The sequence below is a fragment of the Pteronotus mesoamericanus genome, unplaced genomic scaffold, assembly GCF_021234165.1.
Source record: "Pteronotus mesoamericanus isolate MK-2021 breed Mesoamerican mustached bat unplaced genomic scaffold, CSHL_Meso_final contig_74, whole genome shotgun sequence".
Classification (NCBI taxonomy): Eukaryota; Metazoa; Chordata; class Mammalia; order Chiroptera; family Mormoopidae; genus Pteronotus; species Pteronotus mesoamericanus.
Genome location: NW_026555247.1, coordinates 1506389 through 1524093, shown reverse-complemented (window position 1 = coordinate 1524093; position 17705 = coordinate 1506389). Strand labels below are relative to the sequence as shown.

Sequence of the window (17705 nt, the reverse complement as noted above, 5' to 3'; positions counted from 1 at the left end):
AACTTTCATAATGTTAATAATTTTAGTGGCTTGGTTAAAGTGACTCCACTTTATGTATTTCCTGCCTTTACTTTTTCCTCAATATCAAGGCTGTGGCACAGGTGACACCATTTGGCCCTGTAGTTTACTCTTTAACACCATGTATAAATCTTGAAATAAAAAAAAAATACAACTAAAGTGAAAAGAAAATAATCAAATCTCTGTCACTCTTATGTCTTTTACCCTGATTTTTCCTTATAATCTTTCCTCCTGAAAATTTGGTGGAAATGCAGTTTTATGAAATGTTCAGCAAAACAGTTTTAAACTGAACTTACTGGGGTAACATTGGCTAATAATATTATTTTCAGGTATACAAGATTATAATCTGAAATCTGTGTTTCCTACCATTACCATATATCTGACCCCGTTTACCCACTTCACCCTCCTCACACCCTCTTCCACCTCTGGTAAATATCATTCTGTTATCTATAATCTGTGAGTTTGTTTTGTTATTTTATTTGTTACTTTTTGTTTTAAAATCCAAATGTGTGTGAAATCATACCTTTTTTGCCCTTTCTCATCTGACTTATTTCACTTAAAATAATACTCTCAAGATCCTTCTAAGTTGTTGCAAATAGCGATATTTCAATCTTTTTATGGCTGAGTAGTGTTTCATGACACAGTTATATTTTTTAAAAAGACTACTAACAATTTTCTCATCATCCATTTGTAATGGAGCAAAAAATTTAAAAACCTGAGGTAATTAGATCTTATGGGTAAACTTTAGATTTACTAACAACATGATGCACACGTGTTACTTAAATAAATAACATCCATCAATTATCACCCATCATCCCATCTCAATAAGCACTGTGAGATCATGTGAAAGAACTGGCTATTTGCTCATAACCCTGGACTGTATGTACGTATGTATGTATCTATTTATTTATCAAATATCATATATATGAGGTCTGTCCAGAAGGTATCCAGCCATATACTATGAAAAATAGACATTTATTGAAGAAGATATAAGATACAAGAAACATTGTACATAGGTTTGTGATGCCTCAGCCCCCTTCAAAGTAGGTATCTTGGGACCTCACACAGTTTCCCCAGCATCTCTTCCACTGTTCAGCAAAATCCTTTGTTGAAATTGCCATCAGCTGCCCGTTATATTTTCCTGAATCTCATCAACAGCCTGAACTCTCTTCCCTTTCAAAGACGATTTTAGTTTTGGGAAGAGCCGTAAGTCTTTGTTGATTGCAGCCTGTAATGTTCAACATTCTCAGGTGTTCTGCTTGTGGCATTTGTGCCACACTTTTATTTGTGCTGCACTCATTGCATCATACCCCAAAGCCTTCTGAATCATCTAAGTCGTTTCCAAGGAGGAATGTTCAAGCTTAATGCAAAATTTGATGCAGACTTGTTGTTCTATTTGCTCAGTCATTCTGAATGTGGGGGCAACAGAGTACACATGCTCAGGCAATGGCATGTGCACAGTTCACTGACTAGAACAGTGAAGTCATCATTGTTCACATATGCGTATTCCAGTCCACTCTCCTTGGCTGCCAGGCTACATCAATGTCACACAAATCGTTCTATCAGCCATTAGCAATGGCTGGACTTTCTCTGGACAGATCTCATATATCCCAGAGCAACAGAATCCCAACCCTCTTTCCCCTTCCTCACCATCACACACAGAAAGAATTATTTGGTTTTATAAAGACCTTGCCACAGACACCAAGTTCTCTAAATCTACTAGGAATTCCAAAGCTGACTGTAAATTTTTGCGTAAGAGGTGCGAGATCCAACACTTCATGAATATGTACACTTCATTTTTGGAGGCATGTATTTTTCTAAATCTGACTGAAATTCAAAGAAATACTAGTGAGATCAAAGCTATCGCAATCATCTTTGGGGCATCATCAGAATGCCAAGCCACTGTGCCAGTAACCCTTCAGTGTGCCAGGATGAAGGCAAGACAGTGCCATAATTCTACATAAACAATCTGACCTCAATTATCTTATAATGATTTCTGTAGGTGAAGAGAAGGATCTTCCTTGATTACTAGCAGCACACAAATTCAAAACAAGAAAAAAACAAGTACCTATCCCTCAGCTTACTAAACTAATGTCATAAAAGTGACCAGGAGAATGCCTCAGTTCCCGTAACACACACTCAGTTTTTTCAAACACCTCCAATCTCTCTTGCATTTAATTCTCAGTAATATAGGCCCCTAGTTTCCCAGAGGGAAGTCTTCTAGATCAGGAAGCACAAATCCACCCTTTTCCACTCCTCTTTGGAACTGCCTGGGTCCATCTGTCTCAGTTAAATAGAACATGACAACCATGAGGCCAAGAAGCAGGGATGTGAACTCCTGTACAGCCATACAGATACCACTCACAACTACAAGCATCCCATGCAGGAGTCTGCAGAGGGTCCTGGACAAAGAGAGGCTCTGGAGATGGATAATAGTCTTCCACCAATGCCAATTAAAATACAGCTCAAATTTCATGCCCTGCTGTATTTTGCAGTGCCTACTGGCCCGAGTAGAACTTCCCAGAAATATAACGAGGGGAACCTCCCTTTCTTGACTCTCGGAGGACATTTATTTGGGTGAATAAAGGGAGAGGCTGTGGGGATGGAGGCCAACTGCACCACTGCTATCAGCATCACCTATCACTCTAGTTTGGGCTGTGTCCTAAATATATGCAGCTTTGCAGAACAAATTCCAGGTAAGGCTGCACCTGTGTATTATCACAAGGCAATTTGCACATTGAGCTACTTGAACAAGAAAGAAGAACTTCCAAGAACAATAACAGGTCAGTGAAGTAAGATTTGGAATTCTGGTGGGGGCGGGGGTGGTGAGGAAGCCTGTTTCACTCACGGATCTGTTTAAAAGCAGCACCTACTTTGATGTACCAGGCACTATTCTATTCTGAGCTGGGATCAAGCAGTGAACTTGCCTGACAAGGTACCTACTCTCATAGCACTTATAGAGAAAGAAAACAAAAAAAATAAAATTCTAGACTGGGTTAAATATCATGAAGAAAATTAAAAAAGTGATGCTGTCAGAAAGTAAGGAAATAAGAGCAGGAGGAGGCTACTTTAGGTAAAAGGCTTAGGAAGTTAAAAACAAGAAAATGTATGAAAAAATTTTAAAAACCCAATGAACAAACTCCAGAAATGCTCACCTCTGAAAAAGAAATAGGGTATAATTAACATGGAAAATGGAGCATCAGAACCTGGCCAATCATGTTCACACACATACTTAGGATTTACTTTCTCTGCTGCTATTCTTTCATTTTTACAACCTTCCAATTACTTCAGAAACAAAGCAAGAGTAGAAATGGGATGACTCAGATACTAAGTTAAACATTCAGGAAACCAGAAGAAATTTTTACAGTAACACAAAAGTCTGAACAAAAATCTCCAGTTGTAATTTAAAAATTACTTCCCAAGAGTTGCTTTCTGATCTTCAGTGAGGAAAAATGTGAGTATAGCATCTTTGAAAATACTTCATAACTAGACATTCTGTTAAATACAGAGGACGTCACACACTTCTCTTAAAACTCACTGTCATGAGCCCTGGCTGGTGTGGCTCAGTGGATTAAGTGCTGGCCTGTGAACCAAAGGGATGCCAGTTGATTCCCAGTGAGGGCACATGCCTGGATTGCAGGCCAGGTCCCCAGTAGGGGGTGCGTGAGAGGCAACCACACATTGATGTTTCTCTCCCTCTCTTTCTCCTTCCCTTTCCCTCTCTCTAAAAATAAATAAAATCTTCCTTAAAAATTTTTATTTAAAAAACTCATTGTTATGAACTGAACTGTATCCCCAAAAGTGATAAGCTGAAGCTCTAAGCCCCTATACCTCAAAATGTGACCTTACTCAGAAACAAGATCTTTAGAGATAACTAAGTTAAAATGAGGTCTTTAGGATGGGCCCTAAACCAATGATTGGCTTCCTTATAAAAAGAGAAATTTGGATGGACGTGCGCGCGCACACACACACACACACACACACACACACACAGTGAGAAAGGCATGTGAACATGAATGTAGAGATCAGGGTACCGCATCTACAAGCCAAACATACTGAAGACTGCCAGCAAACAGAAGCTAGGAGAGAGGCATGAAATGATTGTCCCTCACAGTCCTCAGAAGGAATCAACTCTTCTGTTACCTTGATCTCATACTTCTAGCCACCAGCACTGTGACAATTTCAGTTGTTTAAGTCAGTCTGTGGTATTTTGTTACAGTAGCTCTAGCAACCTAATACACTCACTAACATAACAGCAAAGAAATATAAAAGGGGTAACTCACAAGTACAAAGAGAATGGTACAAGAAGGAAATAAAAGATACCAAGTTTTTGAAAGGCAAAAAATGGAGAGAGAAAAAAATGGAAGACCAAAAAATAAGTGCTCAAACAAAAGCCTACATTAATGGACATATGGGGGGAAAAATGAGAACTACAAGAAAATTTCCCAAAGTCAAAAACATGATTTCCAAACCAAAAGTTCCCACCAAGTGCCCAGCAATAAGTATGGAGAGGTACTGCACTTTTAAGGACAGTCAGGACAGAAAGATGCCAATAGACAATGTTAAAGCTTCCGCAGTTTCTTTAAAGGCAAAGGATTAAGGAGCCTTCATGTGGGCAGGGCTACAGAAAGCGCATCATGCTCTCAATCAGAGGTACAGCATCCCAGTGCTGACCACTTCACAAGCTGTTCATGAGAACACACAGCTGCAGATGATTCAGCATGTGGGGTAAAGCTTCACCAGGCCTGAGGAGTACCTACATACTATTGAGTTGGCCAAAAAGTCCTTAAATTTTTTCCATAAAAGACACATTTTCCATTCTCCCCAATAACTACTGACTTGGATATTTTCAACATGTCAGGTATCTCCCACTATTGGCTTCTAGTGGGTAGAGGCCAGGGGTGCTGCTAAACATATTAATGAATAAGACAGCCCGCCCCACAGCAAAGAATTATTTGGCCAAAATATCAATAGTACCAAGAAACTTTGCAAACCACTCTTGACACGTTCATTCGGTCACAGCACCTTCTCCATACAATGCACACATTTTTTTTGTGTTTCAGTGCATTTTTATCTTTCTTGAATTAATAAGCATAATATGCTGAAAATGTTGTGTATCTCCTATCTTTAATATTAAAATGGCTGCATAAAAATTCACCTATTTTGACGTTTTTAAAAAAATACACACTTATATGACAACTGTCACAATACAATCTAACAAAACTGTTTCAAACGAAGTTAAAGACAAGTAAGCACTGCGAGAGCCATTGTACAAAAAAAAACTAAACAAACTTTTTGGCCAACCCGATAAATTTTCTCTGTGTTGTTTATGCCCTTCTGACTTTTTGAGACTGGTGACAGACCTGTCTCCTATTCAGCAGCAAGTGTACAAAACAGGCCCAGAGCTACAGGCTCACCATGAAGCCCTGTGAGGACAGGACTTCCCAGGTGTTCCAGTCACTCCTTGACCATGAATGGTCCAGGGACCAATACGCAAATCACAAGTGAAGGCAATTCATCAAGTGATGAGAAAGTAAGGAGAGACTTTTTAAAAAGACATAGTAAAGATACTTTTAAAAAATTGAGAGGATGGGAAAGGATAGAAAGAGAAGGAAGTAGAGAGAGAAAAAAGAAATTTAAAAGCTTGAGATTCCTCAAAAAAAAGCCATTCTTCAAAACTAACAATTCAAAAATTTAAAGGAAAACTTTTCATTCTAGCATTCTTAAAAAAAAAAAAAGAAAGATTTTATTTATTTATTTTTAGCGAGGAGAAGGGAGGGAGAAACAGTGGGAGAAAAACATCAATGTGTGGTTGCCTCTCAAGTGCCCCCTACCGGGGACCTGTCCCAGAACCCAGGCACAGGCCAGGACTGGGAATCAAACCCGCAACCCTCTGACTCATAGGCCGGCGCTCAATCCACTGAGCCACACCAGCCAGGGCCATTCTAGCATTCTATAGCCAGTCTACTAATTAAGTATTAGGTTAGGATAAACTTTCAGATATGTAAAGTTTGTCACAGACACATCTTCCTGTGATCCCCTTCTCAAAAGGCTACAGGAGTATGTGCCCACCAAAATGAGGAAGCACACTGATAGGACTATCTAGAAAACAGGACCCAACACAGGAGAAATTAATGGGATTCAGGTGAGGTGTTGACTGCACTGAGGAGTTTTGTAGTTCTGTCAGAAAATGGGGGCCTGAATTAGTTATTGGTACTGAGAAACATAAGCCAACAAAACAATTAAATACAGAGAAATCAAAAATTTGAACTGGTAAAGAAAGAAAATCATTGCACATGCTTGTTTTGAACAATGTTTAGTCATGAAAATATAAACACTGAATGCTGAGAAAATAAAAAAATTATGTCAAAATTGCTTTGGGAAGATAGAAGGAAATATGTAAGGAGGATTACATAAGAGATGAATCTTCACCTTGCAGAGTAGAAAATCCAGAGACAAAGTTTAAAATTTAAAAAACAAGCTATAATAGTATAAATATACAAACATGGACTTAAATCCCACAAGGAACAAGTAAAAAAGTTGAAACAAGTCACTTTTAATAAGCAGTAATCAGCAGTGAGGAAGAGACTGATATTTTTCATCATATACCTCAAAGTACTGTTTGAGTTTTTAAACTGTATCTAAAAGTAATATACTTAAGCATTTTAAAGATAAATAGAACTATTGTATAATTCAGCCTTATGAAAAAAATCAAATTTACAGGAATGAAAACCACTAAGGAAAGGAAAAAATAAACACTAAGAAAACATGAACACTGTGGAGGTTTTTTGTTTGTTTGTTTTACTTTTAATTAGGAAAAGCTCTCTTCCAACTTTTGGCATCAGCACCTGTGGTCCCTTTGAGCTTTAGGTATGTCTCATTAACCAGACAAAACAAATAAACCAGGAAATTTAAATACAGCAAAGTTCATATAAATTATCTAGTTCATTCAGCTGGGGTAAGAAAATGTCCTAACACAAAAGCCCCTTTTCGTTATGGTGAGAATACCAGCAAGACTTAGCGCACATTCAGAAGATAAAAAATGTCACCCACCATAATACAGGTATATTAGTGTTTTTCAAATAGAAAATAAAAATTTCATGTAGTTTTATAATCTCAGTAATTTTTTATGAAAATCAGTTGTTAGATTTTATACAAAAATGTTAATTACTTACAAACTTCATGAACTAGTCAACAACATAATTTTTCTTCCAGCTAAGCATTCACCTGCACAATACAGGCTGAGGCAAAACTAGGTTTACAGTTGCATGGAAAGTAATGCAATAATTAATGAATAATAATACAAGAATAAACTGATATACTCACAACTGTAAACCTACTTTTGCCCCACCCTGTGTAAACTGGGTATGGAAGACAGCTCTGCTTTCTAAAGATAAGGCTCCACCTACAGGCCTACACAACAAAATTCACAGAGGTCAATTCTGATGGCAAAATTTACAAGGCTTAAATTTATAAACATGTAATATGTAAAACTTGTATAAAACATTACTAATTTATAAAAGTGTGCTTTCTATCTTGTCACTATTGAAATAAAAATTCTGGGTGTCAAGATAGCAATTTTAAGCAAACACATGAAGCAATTCTTTTTATTTGAGACAAATACCTTTCAATTAAACATATTCTCACACTAAAAATATAAGTACAGAAGCTCTCTCCAAGATACTTTCTGTGACTTATGTTCAATCACTCATGCAGTACTCCCTTCTCAATCCCTTTGTACTGCAATTTTATTATAAAAGTCTGCTTTATGTAGACATGGACTTAATTCAACCACAAGACTTTAAGCTATTTCAGGACAAGATGGACGTTCTACTGACCTTTTTATCCTCTGCTCCTGTGCCTCTCCATACTGTTTCAACAGGTAAAGCTCCCAGTCTGCTGCCCTGACTCCGAATCTCTAAGCGCCTTTGGTGGCTCTGGTTTAATACACAACTTCATCTAATCCTCAGAATCAGCCTATCAGCAGGTGGTGTTATTTCCATATTACAGATGATACAACTAGGTAAACTATGTACCAAGAATATATTCATGAATTTGGGAATTCCTAAAGGTACCTATGAATGTATTTCTGTTTTAAGTGAGAAGGCCTTCTGTATTGAAGAGATGGTAAATACCAAATCACTCATTTATTCAATTCCAGTAAGTAAAACACAATTAAAACTTTATTAGAGACGTTATCTACACATATAGTTACCAAGTGATTCAATGATATAGAGAAGAAAATACCAGTTCAAAAAAATAAATCTGTTCAAAACCTCAAACTCAGATACTTAACAATATTAGGGCTTTCTACTGGCTACCCATAATGCGATAGGACAAAGGTTCCTGAATGGAGTAACAGGCTAGAAGCTCCCTCCAGTTCTGAAATGTTTTAACTCAGTGCGCCTACACAGTCTAGTCCCAGGTAACCCAGGGATTATGGAGTACAGTTTTCAAATCAGGAATAGTCAAAAATTACCAGGGAAAATCCTTGAAGAAGGTATGTTGGAAATGTACCACGTCTCAAAAAGTCCAACTGAGTCCATTTCTCCTTCTTAACACTAAACAGAATCAATTTCCTCTCAGGCTGTGCCCAACAGCAACGCTTAGCTTTTGACACCCAACGGAGCAGTGATGTGCTTTCATCATGGAAGGTAGACAGAGGACCCTAGGCTTCACTCATTCTCCAGCAAGCACCAAGTACACCTGGTGGGGCTGTATTGTTGGCTGGTATTTTTCTCCCTGACACCATTGAATTTGCATACCACAAATGATTCAGAAAAATATAAGGCTCCTATGCAGCTGGTGCTTTCCTATTAGCGGTTTACAGATGCTGACATTAAGAATAAGCTCTCCAGTTCTACCTAATAAAGTCAAAACAAAACCCTAAAATTGAATTAAGCATGTTAAATAGATGCACAAGAATTCTTATATCCTTGGGCATTGTGGTGGCACAGAAGCAGGGGCATTGGTATGAGGTCAGTGCCAATACACAGTTGTGTGCCTCTGGCAAATCTTTTAGCTTCAGTGTCTTCACCTAGAAAATAAAGCTATTATCTCTACTCTGTAGGGTTATTGTAACTCTTAACGAGATAATGTGTGTAAAGTACAATGCCTCACCCAAAGATGTTCAATCGTGTAACTGTAATAATGACCACCTGTTGCAAACATTAAACACCTTACAGAAAGATTCACTGTTCCTAAAAAGTAGGCACTGGTACCACTTTAAAGATGAAGAGTCTCTTTAAAAATAATCACATGTAGCATCCCAAAGGAAATAAAAAGTACATTCCTTATCATTCGTCAGTAAATCCATACATTCCTTGACAAATCTTGGCTCAGAAAAAAGGCACATTACTTTACAAGGATCAAAAATTTACAGAATCAACTGTTGGGGAAAGCACCATACCAAAATTCAAAGAGCAACACTCTGGCTGGTGTGGCTCAGTGCATTGAGCACTGGCCTACTACGTGAAAGGTCGTTGGTTCAATTCCCAGTCAGGGCACATGCCTGGGTTGCAGGCCAGGTCCCCAGTTGGGGGTGTGTGAGAGGCAGCCAGTTGATGTATCTCTCACACACTGATGTGTCTCTCCCTCTCTTCCTCTCTCTCTAAAAGTAAATGAAAAAGAATTTTTTTTTAAAAGAGCACCAATTCAGAGTTCTTAATTCATATTAACTATTTGATGGTTTTACTGTCTCGTAACAATACAGAATCATATAATAAAATTACCCAATGTCTTTATACTGAATAGATTGTACCCAAATACAATCTATTCTAAATAGCCCTTCTAAGGGCTATTTACATTCGGACACTCCTCTTTTAGAATGAGTTAAAGCTCTGGCCCCTGTGGCTCATCTGGTTGTAGCATCATCCCATAATCAAAAGGATTGTAGGTTTGATTCCCTGTCTGGGCACATATGGAAATGCAACCAATCATTGCTTTTCTTTTACATCGATGCTTCTCTCTCTCTCTCCATCCCTTCCTCTCTCTTTAAAAGCAATGTAAAAATGTCCTCAGTTGAGGATAAAAACCAATGCAGAATGAGTTAAACACCAAGTCTCTAGAACACCTGGACACACCCATCTTGCTAGGAGCAGGAAGTGCCACATCATAATGTATTGAATAGATCAAAAGCACCCCAGGTCATTGTACAATTAATTTTACTGTTTATTCAGAGCTTAAAAAAGAAAGGAAAAAAAGTCTTTTATTTAGAGTTTAATTCCAGATAAACCAATTAATTTTGTTAATAATTATGATACTTTCTATTTGAAAGAAAGCATCTTACTATAGATTTAAAAACATGTTTAACTCAATTATTCTTCCCATCATATTTCAGGATTAGGTAAATTCATACAGTCAGTTACTAAAGAAGTTATTTGGTACCACATGGTTATCTTTTTTCTTGCAGTAAAATCATTAGTTCCAAGTTTAGAATTTCTGACGGATGCTTTTCCCATCCTCAGCTTCTCCTCTTTGTCTAATGATTACTTAGTTATAGTCCTCAAAACTAAATAATTTTTAAACCTAGATCCTGGTACCCCTTTCTCTTTGAAATAATAATTTTAAATAATCATGTTTCTCAATCTTTTCAAATCCATGTCCCTTTACATCCCCTGTAATGTTACTTAAAATTTCAACTAACAAGGGACCACAAAAATTAAAAATCAAAACAATGAGAGAGCACACACAAGACCTTCAAAAAGTTTCCAATGCACCAAAAAAGACAAGTCTCACAGCTCAGCTGCTCCAGCTTACTCTATTTGAGCTCTTTCTGTACAACCTAGAGTCATCTCTTCCTCTTTCCCCTCTATAACTACTTTTAAGATTAACAGATCCTGTGTCCCCATGACCATACCCCAAAGGTGCCCATGTTTAAACATTCTTTCCTCCCCTCCTTAAACCTTACTTTTTCTACTTGAACCTGACAAACCATCTAGGCCAGCTTCCCACTACTTCCACTTGACACCCTCCATCTCTCCCCTACTCCTTCTTAGTTCAACATTTACAGAAAGGAAAGGAAGCAAACTGACCAGGTAGTGCCTGAAAATTAAGAAGACAATAGTTATTTACTCTTACATTAACAGCTAACGCCACAGATGACTCAAGACCAAACACAAGTAATAACAGAAAGCACCGAAGTAACATAATATCAACACATGTAAAGAGGTGTGACTGCTATATCTGAAGGTAATTAAGGAAAAGTGAGTACTGAAGAAAATGATTAAATGGGGAAGGTGGAGATGGCAGGGAGAAAACTGAATTGAGGGAACTGAGATGAGAAATCTAGATCTGCTAAAACAAGTAGATTTTTGAGCAGAAAGATAAAAAAGATGCTAGAAGTTGAAAACAACTTAGAACTTATAAATCACTTTAAATTTTATTTATAATTTGCATGGTTTAAAAAATAATTTGAGGAAGTTCAGACAAGTATACACATGACTAAACTATAGAATTAAAATAAGAGAATTGGACAGAAATATGGATAGTAAATGAAATAAAGGCAATATAGACTCAGACATTGTTCATAACATTAACTAGAGAAGACTTTCTAAACTGTTCAAATATGCCAAAAAGTCAGATAAAGGCAATACACCAACTACCTGAATATTACAAGGTGTGTTTTTCTGTGAGCTCCAAAGTAGTAGAAAAATCTGTTTTGAATGGTTCATGCTGAAAGTATATGACACTAAAGTTAGATATAAACACCACATAATAAAGTTCTAAATTCAAAGATTACAAAAATTGGTACCACATTCTAAACGGATTTTTAAAAGATCACTTTCTAGGAGCTCCCCCTCCCCTTTTCTAATAAATTTATGTAGTCTCTCAAATTATATAGCTGACTTATATAATCTAAAAGATAGGACTTCTAACTATCATATACCTCCTTGCCTTTCAGCCATACCCTCTTTGTTACAGAGGTGAAATGGAGCTGATGCTGTAACCGCTTTGTTATGCTTTACAAGTAAAATGATTTCTGGCTCTTTCCTTCCTCGTTTCTTAGTAACAATTTTAACACCAATCCAAACTGACAAACAGGATCACTGAAATTTAGCACTGAAAGGCTTTAACGTAAAAAGAAACTAAACGGTAGTTAGTCAATCAAATAAGGAAAAAAAGGTATATTTATCCTAAAAGTCACATTAAAGTCTTTATCTTGCATTGCAGCAGTTTTTTCCTAAAGAATGTTTTTATTCTCCTTCCCTTACATCTTTTTTTTAATTTATTGATTTTGAGAAAGAAAGAAAGAAAGAAAGATAACAACTTGTTGTTCCACTCACTCACGTATTCATTGGTTGCTTCTTGTATATGCCCTGACCGGAGATCAAACCAACAACCTTGGGGGATTGGGACAATGCTCTCACAAACTGAGTTACCCAGGCTCCTTCACTTCTGACAGACTGAAAACAGAATCATCCAGTCGCAGGGGCAGAGGCAGATCTCTGGGCCAACAGTTTCCGTTGTTGGTCAGGAGCAGGGCTGCTCCAGGTGAGGACTGCAGAGATGGAGTGGCCCCACCACACTGAGGTTGGCGCTGACTTTGGAAGAATACCTAACTGCTTCATCTGAGCCCCAGGGTGAGTAACTCTCCCTTACATGTTCGTTTTCTGAAGAGCACAGGACTGTATACATGTGAAGTGTTTAGTGTCAGTAAGAGTATGTTACTAAAATAAAGAATCAAGGTTATGGCAGGAAAGGTAGATTCGAAAAAGCATAACTAATTGCAAGCAAAGCCACCAAAACTTATTCAAATGCATCCTTAGGGATTGGGCAAAAAGGAAAAAGGACTCATGGATATGGACAACAGTGTGGTGACTGCTGGGGGAAGGCGGATATAATGGGACTAAATGATTATGGAAAAAAATACAATAAAGATTAAGTTTTTTTAAAAAATGCCTTCTAACCAAGATACAGCCATAAAGCTTATCTAGCCTATAATAAATATCTTCAAAGTTTTAATAAGACAATTTATAGAGGATTCTGCCTAACAACTAGTGTTTCATCATGAATTGTTTCATCATGAAGAAGGCAAATGAGAGAAGGCTCTGAGGCTCAGCCAGAAGTCCGTATAACAGCTTCTTTATAAATGAAGGGGATAAAACAGTTAAAATGAGGCTTTCAAAATAAAGGTCCCAAGCCACTGCCTAGTGATTAGGCAAGTCAACATGTACACATGTACACGCCCACTGGCAGTCACTGGGTCAGAGCAAAAAGTGAAGGATTTAAATTAAAGGTGGGCTCCCAAGTCACACTTAAAGAAAACCTTCCTGATCAGTTTGCTAAGCACCTAAGGGAGGGAGGTGAATCTACCTCCCAAAAAGACAAAGCTTCAGGCTGTTACTGTGCTGCTATATAAGAGGAAATATGCATATAGAAGCATAACTCAAGAGGAAATAGTTGTTTATAAAGAAAAACAATCTATACTTAAACTAAATATTAATATTTTAAACATTGTAAATGTTCGCTGTAATGATCATCAGCTTAATTTAACCTTTTACCACCACTAACCCTTGGCACTGCCAGGATTATTCATCCAAACTCACAATTCAGGAAACTTGAGTAAACTCATTCAAGGAAGCACCACCACTCTCAGGTCACCGGTAAGCACGCCATCTACTGCTTCCTACTTTTATTCAACATACCTCTCTCTACCAAGGCTCTTCAAAAAGCCAGTTCTGCCGTTGGTACCAGTCAACAATCAGAGTCTCTATGGCCTTCAAGGACTCCTAGTCTAGTGCAGAATACAACCCAGTCAGCAAGCCAAAAATCACAATACAGGGTGATGTAGCAATAAAGGACACAAAGCCCTGGCTGACCCTATTTGCTTCTTAACAGAGGCTTTACTGTAGTGTTCAACAATTTTCACATGCTCCCATTGCCAGATCCTCCTAAACACAGAGCTTTGCTTGGTTCTCAACTGTCCCACCCATGAATGCTAAAACAGAATCTACCATCTCATTTGTAGCATTCTGTGGCCATTTCTACCAACATTTGGGTATGGAGATACTTCAGTCTGATATACCACAATCAACTGCACATTTAATTGGAAAGAAGTCATCCATACTACCCAGCGCTCTTTCCTGCGTGGCCTTCTTGGGCCACGGTTTACACTCTCTGACCAGTATGGCCTAAGGCTGACTGCCATTCAGGCAAAGGGAGGCTGCTGCACTACTCGATCAGCCCACTGACAGCCCACTGAGCGTTAGGGGCTAACCCACCTGTCGTTCCCCTGCACCTTGCTGTGAGCTCTGCCACTCCCCATCTCAACATCACCTGCTACAATGCTACACCTTCCACTTTTAAGCCACCAAAAACAATTAACAGACCATCAGCAAAGAAACCATTATACGCTACTCGGTAATTTGCAAATATTTCAAACTATATTTCAAAGCTGACTGGGTATTGTCAAAGCATTATGTACTAGTCAGGCCAGATTTAATAAATAGTAACATTTACCGAGCATCTCTACAGAGCAAAGAGCTTCAACAGGGCCCGGCTAGGCTCTTTTCCTATTAAAGAAAGAAAGAAAGAAAGAAAGAAAAGAAAAGAGAAAAGAAAAGAAAAAAGAAAAAAGAAAAGAAAAGAGAGAGAGGGAGGGAGGAAGGAAGAAAAGAGAAAGAAAGAAAGAAAGAAAGAAAGAAAGAAAGAAAGAAAGAAAGAAAGAAAGAAAGAAAGAAAGAAGAAAGAAAGAGAGAAAGAAAAAGAGAAAGAAAAAAGAAACAGGTTCGGAATAACCCCCCAACCCCCAAATGTGCATTTAAAATTAGTCTAGTGGCTTGTTAAAAAAACCTTCAGAACATTTCCAAATATTTAGGATTCCAGCACTTTCTGAAAGCACGGGTAGTGATCTTTCTGGTCCCGGGTTTCTTAAGTATGCCTTTAAAATGTCACCCTGGATTTTCAATGAGAATAGTCTTAAATTGTACAAAAGAAAACGGTGATTTGCCGGGGTTCCAAGTTACAAGAAAAGTCCTCAGTATAAAAGGTTTTCTAACAAGTTACAGTTAAATGAAGACTGACCGAGGGGAGGGAGTTTGGGAACCGAAAGACTACTCACACTTCAGACTCAGTCCACTACCTGGAAGCAGAGCCGCTGGGCGGGCGCACGGCCCCACAAAATAACAGCAACTTCCCAGCCCGGGCCCTACCGCGGGTCACGTGCCGCCGGCGCCCCCTCCCCCAGGGCCCCGGGCGGGATGGAGACACGGCCGCCAGCGGCGCTTTTCTCGCGGTGACCTCACTTCGGCCTCAGGTCGAGTCTCCACGCCAGAAACCCGCGCGAGTGAAGGGGTCTAAAATGACCATCACCTCGGGCAGCGGCGGAGGCACCCGAATTTTTCAGTCTTCATGTCCCCCCTCAAGTTAACCCACCAGCTCGCCCTCCAGCCCGTTTCGCGAGCCCGTCCCTCCACGGCGCTGGCAGGGCCAGTCTACGTGACGGCGGCAGCGAGGGGCGCGAACAGGGATGGCTCGGCCCGCTCTGTCCCCAGGGCTCCCGTCCTTCGGCAGGGCAGCACTGCGCGAGTTGGTGCCCCTTGCCTCCTCCGAGCAAAGGACCACAACGCACGCCGCGGAGGCCGACCCGCGGTGGCGCGAGGACCCGGGCTCCGCACCCGCTTACCTGCGGTGGCTGGGCTCCCGGCCAGCGCCGTCACCCGCGGGCAGCAGAGGCGAAACGGCGACTGGACGGCGGCAGCAAAGACCAGCTCGGCAGGACGGCCTCGGAGGCAGCTAAGGAGGCGGGGCCTGCTGGGGGCACGCGCGAAGCCCCAACGCCTGCCGCCCCTGCTACCTCGGGAGCAGCCTGGGCCGCAGGCGACCCGGGCGCCCCTCATGAATGGGACGCGGCGGCGGCGGCGGCGACAGCGGCCAAGCGGCGCGCAGACCCCGCCCCTGTCACGTGACGCCGCGCTGCACCGCCTTCTCCCGGCCTCTCTGCTCTAGCTGTCTAACGCGCCCACGCCCCTGCCCACCTCCTACGCTGCTGGACTGGGCCTCCACCTCACTAGTGTTTGCTGCAACCCCAGCGTTACTTTTCTAAAAATAAAGTTTCTTCTGGTCTCCATGGCAACCCTGCGGCAGGTCACATGGAACTTAGAGCCCAGTTGCCAAAAAAGAATAAATATTATTCAAGTGCAAAAAAGTATAGGGCATGAATGTTTTCCACTTTTGATCACCAGTAGTGTGTCTGACTGGTTACTTTCTCCTGTCCCATTTCCCCCTCCCAAATACTATTATATCCTCTTTCTATAAATACCTTTTAAGGAAATGGATTACCAGTGCTCTATATTATTGTTGCACACTGGTTTTTGTCATTTTACAGCCTAGTCTATTATTGAAAGTTTTGGATGAAAGTACATTATATTATTTCCAAATACCATTTGTTTCTCATTATGCATCTTATGGATAAGTTATACTGGGTTGGCCAAAAAGTCCATTGCATTTTTTCTCCAGTTGATGGCTCTAGTAGCCTTTAGTTGCCTTTAACTTCATTTCAAACAATTTTGTTAGATTGTATTGTGACAGCTGTTATATCAATATGCATCTTTAAAAACTTAACAAAATTGGTGAATTTTTGTACTGTTGTTTTAATATTGAAAACAAAAGAATGTATGTAACTTTTTGGCATATTATGCTTTATTATTTCAAGAAAGATAAAAGTGCAACTGAAACACACACATACACACACACACAAAGATTTCTGCAGTGTGTGGAGAACTCAGTATCGTGACTGATTGAATATGTCAAAAATGGTTTGTGAAGTTTCTTGGTACTATTGACATTTTGGCCAAATGATTTTTTGCTGTGGGGCTGTCTTATGCATTGTAAGATGTTCAGCAGCACCTCTGGCCTGTATCCCATAGAAGCCCATAGTGGGAGATAGCCAACATACTCAAAGTATCTGAATCAAGGAATTTATTGGTGAAAATGAAAAATGTGTCTTATTTTATAGGAAAAAACATAACAGATATTTTGGTCAACCCAATAGCTTTGAGGTTATTGGAAAAAAGTCCTTTGTATAAAGCTCCTGTGTGATGAGCCCACAGCTGGAGTGTGGTATGACTGGGCTGCAGTGGGAGGAGGGAACCTGCTCCCTGTCACAATGCTCCCCCTTGGCTGGTTCTGTAGAAGGAAACTTTGGCCTTTCTCTAGCATTCAGCCAAGGTTTAATGAAGCCCTTAAATGAAGCCCAACAGATACAGGTGGTTTCATGGTCCAAGCACACTAGGAATTTTCCTCTTCTGTGCGTTTCACCTAATTTCATAAGCAAAATAAAACTTTAAAAAGGTAAGAACTGGAATTTTCCTTCCATATTTCAAAGCATTTTACTTGACACTGGAGAAGTGGAATTTAAGAGAGAAAAGGCTAATCATCAGTTTCTACATCAATAAAATGGAACCAGTAATGCTTTCCTCACAGGATTGTTTTGAGAATTTCACAGAATTATGTATGAAATGCGTAATTTATCTAAGCGTCTCATGCTGTTAGTATTCAGTTTCTATCCTTTTTTTCCATTTTTCCCCACTTAGACTTTTACGTTTCTCTCAGACTATTTTCAGTACCTCCTGCCTTGGGAGGGAGGTGTTCTGCCAAGCTTCCTTTATTCCTTTTATCATTCAGGAAACGATATGCATCCCTCCCTTCCTCCAACTTTAGATTTGATACCTCACCCTGAATGATTG

The 17705-nt window shown here is 39.6% G+C and overlaps 1 protein-coding gene across 2 annotated transcripts in view; it reads right to left on the bottom strand.

The window, feature by feature from the left end:
• The window catches only part of LPIN2 (lipin 2), an 89413-nt gene extending 73536 nt beyond the window's left edge, over positions 1–15877 (bottom strand). Inside the window, exon 1 of one of the 2 annotated variants that reach the window (XM_054583409.1) lies at positions 15644–15877. The gene's annotated coding sequence lies outside the window, so the exon portion shown is untranslated. Of the gene's footprint in view, positions 1–13664; positions 13701–15643 lie in introns of those variants that run through there. The other variant, XM_054583410.1, reaches the window with a different exon arrangement.
• Positions 15878–17705: the final 1828 nt, after the last annotated feature.